The sequence below is a fragment of the Littorina saxatilis genome, linkage group LG13 (assembly GCF_037325665.1).
Source record: "Littorina saxatilis isolate snail1 linkage group LG13, US_GU_Lsax_2.0, whole genome shotgun sequence".
Classification (NCBI taxonomy): Eukaryota; Metazoa; Mollusca; class Gastropoda; order Littorinimorpha; family Littorinidae; genus Littorina; species Littorina saxatilis.
The window spans coordinates 15950460-15961609 of NC_090257.1; the positions used below are offsets into that span (position 1 = coordinate 15950460).

The following is an 11150-nucleotide window of genomic DNA, read 5'->3' on the forward strand; positions in this document are numbered from 1 at the left end:
CTGTGCACCCATGTTTCACATAACAACAGCTGTCTGGTATTGAATTTTACTGCCTGATATCTATTCTCCTTAGGTTGGAGTTTGCTGGGTCAACTGAATTGAAACTTAATGCTTACTTGCCAATGTTACGTGGATGTAACATTTGATTTCTTATTTGATATTAGATTTTGAATTCTCAATTTCACTGGGTTTCTTATTAAACAGGATAATAGACAAATCAATCTGAAGATATTCAACTTCTGAAATTATGGATGGTATAAGCATTGCAGATTTTTGGAGGAAAAGTTGGAAGTCAGCAGACTGAATGTTACTATAAGAATGAACTTACAAACATTTTACAATCGCTGAGGGCATCTTACGTTTTTATTTCTGAACTTGTGATAACCAATACCACGAAAACCACATTTCTGTCCTAACTGAGAAACAGCCTGACTTAAAGGCAAAAAAAGAGAGGGTTTAAATGCTCCTTTTAATATCAAACCATACAAGATCAGATTTAATGCTCATATTGCGATGACCTAGAAGTAGCCTGACGAACAGCCATCCTCCAGGAAAGCATTACAATAAGCTGCACTTGTACACTGATAACTGAAAGCCGATCTCGCGTGCCGATGTGAATAATCCGCTTTTTTAATGTGAAATTGGCACCTGGGGCAAGCGAGACAGCGTTGTGTGCCTACACCACTGGGATTGAGAAGAACAGCAACGCCTAACTGAGCTAATACCCAGCGTCAATATTGTCAGCGACTCAAATGGTGTGTACAACGGCCCCTAGTCCTCAGTCAGGACACCCTGAATTTTCACCAGGTTACTCCCTCTTTTGTGGGATTCCATTTTCATTCAGTTACGTCCTCCTTTTTGCCTGTGTTAGGGTTTACTCCGACTGTCTGTGTAAGCTCAGTGGATTTAATTCAGAGATGTGCACTGAATGAAAATGGTGTTCAGGGTTTTCTGAAACACCTGTTTCACTTCCACTGCATCTGACACTAGAAATGGCCAGCAAAATGTGAAACTTGTCAGTTATTTACCTTGGTGCACATCTTGACCTGCGGATTTCTTTTAACTCCTCTACGCGTGACCTTCAAGTTCAACTGCCGATAGGAATTTTAATTGAATTGCTTAATTTAAAATCAAAATGTGCATTGTTCTGTTGCATGCATTGAATAATAAATTATTTAAACATTTTAAGCTAGCAAGTGTTCACAGCACAGCACTGGTGGATCCGATGCAACATCAAAATGTGGTGAACATTTTTCTATTGTACTCTTTGATCAAATATATTGGTCACTTGCCAAACGCTCTAGGCCATTTAATGCTTCAAAACCAAGCTGTATCAGGCACATGTGTATTCATTCATACACAGCATGTGCATGTACTGCAAGCTCACAAAAACTGCACACACCTCCCTCCCCCCCCCCCCCCCTCTCTCTCTCTCTCTCTCTCTCTCTCTCTCTCTCTCTCTCTCTCTCTCTCTCTCTCTCTCTCTCTCTCTCTCTCTCTCTCTCTACTTGATGAGTTTTGTCCATAACCATGGCAGGATACTTTGTATTTTTCAACCCACATTTTTCTCACCATAAAAATTACTCATTTCATATGCCTGTCATAAAAAAGTCATTACAACATACATGTGGTGAAAAAGTGACATCCAGTCCACAGCCGATAATCTAGCCTCCCGGGACATGCAGTATTGACATTCTTCCTGCAGTCACCACACTGACTGCACTGAATGCTAGTGCAATAGGTCACCTGTTGACATTCACACTGTTTGTGCCTCTGTTAAATGCTAGTGTTAACACACCCACCTAATTAATGTGTCAGTTTCCATTGTTGTTGTCAGTCTGTGGTTGTTCTTTAAGCTAAAAGTTTTCCCACACAGAAAGGCAGTAAACTGAATATATTATACATATATATATATATATAGTTTATCAATCATAAATGCATGCATATTTTTATTACAATCATAAATTACTGAGAGTGAGGCAGTAAGAAGAAGTCTGAAGAAGAACTAAACAACCAGTAAGAAAAGTAACTTGTAGCACTCTTGGCTTTAAACTTAACACTAGTAGGTTCGAACAAAGTCAGAACCTTATGCATTGCTAATTCAAAATGTCGCTGATTCAAAATGTCGTCTTAGTTCTGTATCACAAACTTAAGGCCTGCTAATGGTCGTACACTATGGGCAAAGAACATATAATTTACAATGTATAGATATATAATATATATAAATAATATATACATGAGTCAGAGATAATATGTTTATGACTAATACCAAGGTTACATTTTTATATTGAATCTGCTATTTCTCATGGCTATCTCAGGTTCAAACAAGGGGAACGTGCTTGGCACAGCACACCAAAAGCTCATGACTGCCCTAGACAGCAAATTCTTCACATACAGCAACGATGGAGAGGGAAGCATAGAAACAACATCAAGACATGGCTCCCCCATGGGGCAGAGGGAAGAGGGGAGGGAGGGAGGAGGAGCAATGGAAAGAATATCTCCCTCAATGCAAACAGGCAGATTGAAGAGTTTATCCTCACCGTTCTCCTGGCTATCCAGGCCTCTAATCTCCTTGTTTAAACTCGTGCTGCACTGTTCATGGCCGTCTTTAAAGAGAAGTTTTTGGCACAATCTTGCATCCACTGCTGACCAAATACTACTGTTGTTTACAAACAGTACTGTCAGCTTACAGCACTGGCTTTGCTTAACCCCTCATTCTCATGGAGACAAAGATTAAGGAAAACGAGTTGTCATGAGAAAGCAAACGAGAAGCTACACACAGTGTGAAGGATACATGATCTACACTACTCATCATAAAAAACTTTACACATGCGTTTGAGGGCAGATCTTTCTGATGAGGCCGTTTATCGTAAAACCAATTATATGACTGGAAAGGCCATTTATTCCCCAAACTTATTCAGAAAACAGATTGAGTTTACACGACGTAGTGTCGATACAGTGGAACCTACAACACACACAACCCCCAAAATCAAATTCGCAAAATCAAGGTTCCCGCGTTAAATTTGACAAAAAATCAGAACAATCAAATATATATATGCATTCAAATCAGTCAGTTTTGTTCACATATCTTGTCTAACATGGACGCTATGGCATGCTGAGCGGTGTAGGTGTCAATCCTCTCAGAAGGCATAAAAGGCAGTTTTTGAAGCCGTTTTAGCGGGTAATGAGACAAAAAATGATACATTTGAGTAACTCGCCAACCCATTGCCTTCAAACTTTCGGAGATTTGTGCTAACACGTGTCGTAAAGTAAATACGGAATTTCAAGTCATTTGAGACATTAGGTCTGCTGTTATTTGTCATGTCAGAAAAAGTTCTTAAATTGACGGTAGGTTTTTGCTGACTCATCAAAAAAATTTAATTTGTTGAAACCTTCAACAGATGTGCCACATACTCTTTCACGTACATATATATATATATATATATATCTTATCAGACATGGGAGGTATGAGGATTTCATGGCGAAAGTAGTTTTTAAGAAGTTGACTCATTCAGAGCGTTGAGCGCAAACGCCAGCCAACACCCAAGATCTGTGACCAGTAGCTAACCATTTTCACCTGTCCTGGGCTGTGACACTGACAAAAGGAAATCTTCAAACACCAGTTGACAGCAGATTGATATCAGGAAAGAATCCATTTCATCCTGCAGTCTCACATCGGAGAGGATGGCAACAAAATCAGCTGAATTTAATTGCTGCGTGTCGCTGTGGTACTAGGTGTACTATTACTCATCAGGCAACAAAGAGGAAACTGTAAAAGTAATCAGTCCATTGCACCACATTGACATCAGGAAAGAATCCCGGACACGGTAGGTCAGTTGGTACTGGTAGAGCACTGGACTTGTGATTGTAGGGCCGGGACGGACACGCGTCAACTATATTTGCAGACTCAGAGACGGTATCCATGTTTCACCCCCATGTCACCACTGTGGCACATAAAAGGCCTCGGCCATTCTGCCATAATAAGTGCAGGTGGCTGATTAAACCTAAACACGCACACACCTGGGTAGCGTGACCCTGTTGCTGCTAGCTTTCCACTGGGAGGAAGCAACCCAAATTTCCCAGCGATGGGACAATAAAGTTATGAAAATGAAATGAACAATTCATCCTGCAGCCTCAGCATAGCATTAGCAGCAGGCGACAAAAATCAGCCAAACTATCACTGCTACTCTCTGGCGCTACTGTGCACAAGGTTGACAAAGAGGGAAATTTATCTGGAACATCGATGCAGCAGATTGACATCCATAAAGAATCCAATCAATACTACAGACTGAGAGGAAGGCGCCAAAAATTCGCCAAATATGAAATAATATCATGGATGCGAGTTGCTGGCATTAGTGTTAGTGACTGTTACACTTACAGCTGTTGAAGAGGGAAACCTTAACAGACAACAGATCTATTGTCTAATTTACACCAGGAAAGAATCTATTTCATTCTGCAGCATCAGCAGAGATCGAGGAAGGCGACAAAAAGGATCAGCTCAAATATATATTGTTCTCTGGAGTTGGGTACCACAGAGGGTCATTGAATTGAAATAATAAGTTTGACAGTTTTGTTTGTTACTAGTAATACTACACCTCTTTGTATTTGAATGTTGCTTGATGATGTTAAAGCTATTAAACAATATTTTTAATAAAAAATAAAGTTTTGTGCATTCCTAATTTGGGCAAATACGTCAAATTTAGAGGCCAAAATTGCGGGTAATTTGTGACATGCTGTTCCGTTGAAGCAATAAGTAAGATTTTTTTTCCAGGTCACAAAATAGCTTATTTATACATTTTTATATATCATTGTGAGACTGAATAGCTGGCCCAACTATGTTCTAATGACAAATGTGACACATCTGTTGCAAAGTGCTAGTCACACATGTTGACAAGTCATTGTTTTGATTGAACTGTAATGTAAAACTTTTACAGTAACTCAGGTGCAGACAATGAATCCGATTACACTACAGCTTTGTTGGGCACATATTCAAGGCCTATCAAAATACAATCCTCAAAACTCATCACTTCAAAAGCACTGATATTGTTTTGTGTGTGCGGAGAGTTTCAGCGTACATTCCTTCTCATGAAAGTGATCATGTACAGTAACACGATCAGTCCAGGCTTTATATACATGGGATAACAGCATTTCATAATTATTCATCCACTTGGAGTCGTTGGACATGATCGACATATGGCTGCTGTCTGCGCAGACAGGGCATTTAAAATTCGTAAAATTAAATAAAAATGTTTTGTATCAAATACAAAACACATGTTTGTAACTGACACCTACATCAATCTGCAAAATGAATTGAGACAAATTCCCACTCTGAAGGCGGTCCCTCTGAAGGGGATGTTCCGTATGAGTCCAAGTGGAAGGAGGTTCTCATCCTATGTAAAACTAACAGTCTTAACAGATCTGAGATGGTGAACATGATCATGTACACGAGAAGGAATTAATGTACCTTTAACAGTCACACTGATTCATCCTCACAGTTGGAATTGAGCTTGCCGTACAACTTAGGTACAACATGTTTCAACCATTAGTGTGAATGTCTTACTCTTACTTGCACTTTAAGTCTTTTGCATGGGACGTGATCACCTTATGAAATCAATTCATAGTTTCACACTCTTTCACTGCACCAAATGCTTTGGGCTGCGTCTGCCTAAACAGACAACAGTAAAACAAAACAGACCTAATGCCCTCAATAAAAATCCCCATGAAAGTGAGCAGATGTGCAAGGAAAACACACCATCTAAAGTTTCCCTGTGTACACTACGAAGGGAGTTTGATCCACCCTCAAGGCGGGTGTGCTCATAACAGGAGCAATCGTCATTCTCCGACACACTCACACACATCTTCTAAGCGAGAAGTTTCCTACCGGTGTTACACTATGCATAACTGGGGGGCAGTCACACACATACACACTGACACAGGACACGGTGCATCACCTGTGTGCTTTTCAACTTCAAGTTCTGTAATCGAACATCTTTACCCCGATCACACAAACAGCACGGTAGTACTCCGGGCTAGTAGGCTTCTCACAAGCGCACCACACCTACATCACAGGTAGACAGGCCACAGAAGGTGTGATAGTGGTCCCTAATGTTCGTTATCATTCCCATGTCCGTCGCTTGTCACCGAATAGCGGTAATCAAATCGGTGTCTGCATTTTCAGGGAACAGGTAAAGCGGGGTTGCCGGGTTTACACCTTCCCAGGCTAGTGTTTTCACAAAATCTACATCTGTAAAATCCAACATAGATTAGCATTCGACGAATGACAGATACAATGTTCTTACCTGTGTTATGGATGTTAATATTCCCTACATTGCACAGAATCGGTGAAGCAAAGCACCCAGCAAGTTTTGATACAGTGTCACACCCAAAAGCCAGTTTGGGATCCAGTCACCGACGACTGTGAGTGGGGAAAATGTCGTCTGCCGTTCTGTCTCTATATGAAATACTGTCCCCCGAATGACCGACTGCAGAACATTGCATCTTCAGCATTTGCACACATAGCATGCATCTACTGGCTGTTATTATTCCTACGTTAAAGTTCTATCTTAAAATTACAGAAAAACAAACTAAGATGCTTATGACCAATTACACAGCAGAAGATCGATGAGAGAATGGCGCTGAGCAGGGGAGATAATGCGTCCAGCGTCACGTTTTAAAACGAGTTGCCAGGCTCTTCGTAATATATATATATATTAACTACGAAGGGAGTTTGATCCACCCTCAAAGCGGGTGTGCTCATAACAGGAGCAATTATTAAAAATTATAATTTTTTTTAACTTTTGTTATTATACCTGACCACTGATGAGACTTGGTCTAGGTACCGTGAAACAATGGTCCTCCTCAGGACTAGATTTCCTTGTGATACGTCCCCCACAAAGGGACTTTGCATTGTAAATCTCGGTCCCCCTTGAGGAGGGTCTGATGCTCCCAATAGGCTGTCTGTGAAGGGATACTTTTTTCTCTCTCTTTCTCTGCTAAGAGATTTTAACAAATCTCGGAAGAAAGTCTCTGCTGACTTTCAATTGTTTCTTTCACAATTTCTGATGTTATATATATAACAGCCCTCACCGTAGACTCTGACTCAGGTGTTGCAAAATGTGGTAAAACATGCATCATATGCAAAGAACACTTGACAGAAACCAAGACCTTCACCAGTGCCAGTACAAGAGAACACTTTGAGGTCAGACACCGCATGTCTTGCACATCGTCCAACATTATCTACATGCTGTACTGCAACAAGTGTGACCATGCACAGTATATCGGGGAGACAAAAAACAGTCTCAAAACCCGCTCAAGTTCTACTTGCATAGGTCACACATCCAAAAAAAATGTTGCTACACATGTGACAATGCACTTCAGTTTACCTGGACACTCACTGCAGGACATGCGGTGTTTACCCATCGAACAGGTGTACACCAACAACCCTACACACAGGCACGAGAGGGAACAGTTTTGGATCAGAAAGCTACAAACAGTCTTTCCAAGTGGACTAAACACTGTCACCAAATAAATGTCAGATGTGACAACACCTGATAGTTGATGTAACATTCCTGCGATCACGTCCGGGACGTGTTTAACTTTTGAAAGTAAATTTGACTACAACTGTGTAAAAGATATGTACTTTTCATGAACCGCCTGTTTTACAGTGATGAACTTGTATACATTGTTTTCAACCATAGGGACAACCCTATCAATTGAGAAAGGAAACTAACTTGCGTCGATCCAGAACTTACCACATCGGATATTGAAAACAGAAAAACAATTAATCTACTTGCTAACGTATTAACATGTCAACGCACATAAGCGGGCATGTAAATATGCACGTGCCCGTTAATACAACAATATGTATGTGTGTGTGCGCGCGCGCGCGATTGCGTGTGTGTGCGTGTGTGTGGATGTACCTGTGTCAGTGTGTGTGTGTCTGTGGGTACATGATGATTATGCAGGGGTGTGTGCTAGCACGTGCGAACGCACTCAGTGGTCATGCAACGAGCGTTCATGTGCATACTATCTTTCACCTTTACTTGCCCGTTTTGAAGTCCTCAATGTCTCCCACCCACCTTGTTATCATCCAGGTACGTGTTCAGCACTGCATCATCTTTAACAAGTTTCAAGTTTCAAGTTTTATTTATTCCAATAAAACCCCGTGAGGGTACATGGAAAATTAAAAAACACAATAAAAACACATTTCATTCAACACCAAATAAAAGGAACTAAAACAAAAAGAAATCAGACTATGTACAGAAAAGGGAGTTGAGGGGTGAGGGAGAGCAAAAACAATACAAGAAACAATTCAACAATAATAATAATAAATAATAATAATAATAATAATAATAATAATAATAATGATAATAATAATACAAAAAATAATAAAACATTACAAGTGCAAAGTGATTACATACATTTCTTTACTATGGGAAATGGGGGGAAGGGAGAGGGGGGGGGGGGGTGATGGGTGGGTTAACATAAGGACAACAATACTATTACAAACAACACAAAACAGATAACGGAATATAAAGCTAAAAGAGAATAAAATTTTACTCGCTTCTCAAACAGTCCATGACAAGTGTCATGAACTTTGCGAGTTTTAGCAATAAACTCTTTTTTGTAGTGGAAAAAAGCTCTCTGAATTTAACTGAATTGGGGCGGGCATAATAATAGCACCGTAACAACTGTTTTCTATAATTGGTTTAGAACTAGGCTTTGTTACTGTCTTATTCATTTTTGGAATTCCGGCACGCAAAACATATTACGTCATGTACAATTACGTCATAGACAGACATTGCGTCAAAGGATATTTGTAAACATCGTGCGAGCTAATAATAGAACACCCTGACGAAGGCCACGAGGCCGAAATATTGGTGAAAACGTGAAGGCTTGTTTTGGTTATTTTTTCCATATTTGTTTGTATACTGTATCAGAGACATGTATGCTCTGACTGTATATATATATATATATATATATGGGTTGTCAGATGAGGGTAGTCTCCCATGCCAACAGAAGCTACCATTCAGAGAATGGTTTGCTTCTTAGTTGGATACCATGGGTTGACAACTCTCGCCATCAGTTCCACCTGACCACTGATGAGACACAATAGTGTCGAAACACGTGTCTGGTCTAGGTACAAATACAATGGTCCTCCTCAGGACTAGATTACCTTGCGATACGTCCCCCACAAAGGGACTTTGCTCTGTAAATCTCGGTCCCCCTTGAGGAGGGTCTGATGCTCCCAATAGGCTGTCTGTGAAGGGATACTTATTTCTCTCTCTTTCTCTGCTAAGAGATTTTAACAAATCTCGGAAGAAAGTCTCTGCTGACTTTCAATTGTTTCTTTCACAATTTCTGATGTTTTATATATATATATAACAAAATCAAGGAAAAGAAAAGCCAAACAAAGAATGTCAAGTGGCAGCCCAAATTTTCGACCTGTTGCCAGGCCTTCCTCAGGGGCGTGTAATTCTGCGAGACGCCAATTCATGCATCAATTACTAAGCAACACAATACCATGGTTATTTTAGTTACGAATCACAAAGCAAATATTTCAAAAATAAAATTTACATTCAAGCTTAGATCTACTTTCGTTTTGATTGTAATCAAAACAAATGTACACGTGCGAATTCCAAAGTTATTACGTCAATATATATATGTACAGAATTCAAGAAACTCTTTTTCCTCTGCACCACGCCACACAATGAAGGCTGGAAAACTTTTTAAAGCTTAACAAAGCTTATTTAAACAACACAATAAAAAGTCCAAAACCAAGCCAGAATGTCGCATCTTTTTAAATCCAAATTTTCGGCCCGCAGGCCTTTTTCAAGGTGCACAGACCAAGCGTCTATAATATATATATATATATATATATATATATACACACACACATAGTATCCCATGTTCTCAACCAGGCAATGAATCAATACGAAGATTATTAGCTTTACAACCTTGTAACTCTAGCTATTCTTGTCAACTTATCTTTGTTACTGACGGGTAGTTGCCATGAGGATTAGTTGCCCCGCCTGTACAGGTATTTCCTCATTGTTTTGAAGAAGAAGAAGGGGAACAGCACTTAATTGTCATTTATCTTTGTAGCAAATCTTCACTTTCTCTGTTTTTGTTCTCTACCATCTATCTACAAAACAATTTTTTTCCAGAGCTAGCCTTCCCCACTTTTTAGAACATATTATGTATCGATTGGAGATTGGATTTCCCTTCTTTGAGTCATGTGACGTCAGAGGCCGACAAAACTTTATAATTTGGCTTTTCAGGTTGACCGAAACTTCAAAGGAACTAAAATAAAAAAAACGTCATGTGTTTGATTGCATGTGTGTGTGCTGTTCAATGTCAAAACAACAACAAAGTGAGTACATGACGTGTGTTTTGTAGTTCCTTTGAAGTTTCGGTCAACCTGAAACGCCCAAATATGAAGCTTATGTGTTTGATTGCATACATGTGGATTGCATGCATGTGTGTGTGTGTGCTCGTTCAATCGTCAAAACAACAACAAAGTCATAAGTACCTGAAAGGAATTCGATCGATATGATAAATGTTATTTGCGTGTTTGACCAAAATATGACATTTTACACAGATCTCGACAGTCATTGTTCACCTCGACCGCTAGCGCGGTCTCGGAGAACAATGACTGTCTCGATCTGTGTAAAATGTCATATTTTGGTCAAACACGCAAATAACGTATAATATTTTGTTTGGCGAAATTGACTTTCAGAAGAAATCCTTTGACTTTGGGACTATGATAAGGATATTAATATATATGTGGCCAGTCTGAGAATCCACTTATTCTTAAGCATGAGAGACCCAATTCATCATTATCATGTTATACCAGTAATAATTCATAATATTTGATACTACCTCGGTTAAATTGGACATTTTGAATGGCACTCAAAATCGCGAAATAGGTTAGACCAGAGGTTGTGTGTGGAACTTGTCAAAATGGACCAAAGTCAATCCAGAAGACATTTTGCAGCATTACTGCGATTTTGCAGGGCTGGCCATGCACTTTTCGCATTTCAGATTTTTCATCAAACTGTGTAACCACAGATTTGCAACACTGAAGTTCAAAAGTTCCTTTCGGCCGCTCAACCCTTTTGTGGCAAGTCCGGCAGTGACTATGCATGCCG

At 39.8% G+C, this 11150-nt stretch overlaps 1 protein-coding gene across 1 annotated transcript in view; it reads right to left on the reverse strand.

Annotated features, from left to right (window-relative positions):
• LOC138983708 (myosin-VIIa-like) overlaps positions 1-6398 on the reverse strand; it is a gene marked incomplete in the record, with an annotated part of 78439 nt that extends 72041 nt beyond the window's left edge. Inside the window, 1 exon segment of the mRNA XM_070357017.1 lies at positions 6300-6398.
• Positions 6399-11150: the final 4752 nt, after the last annotated feature.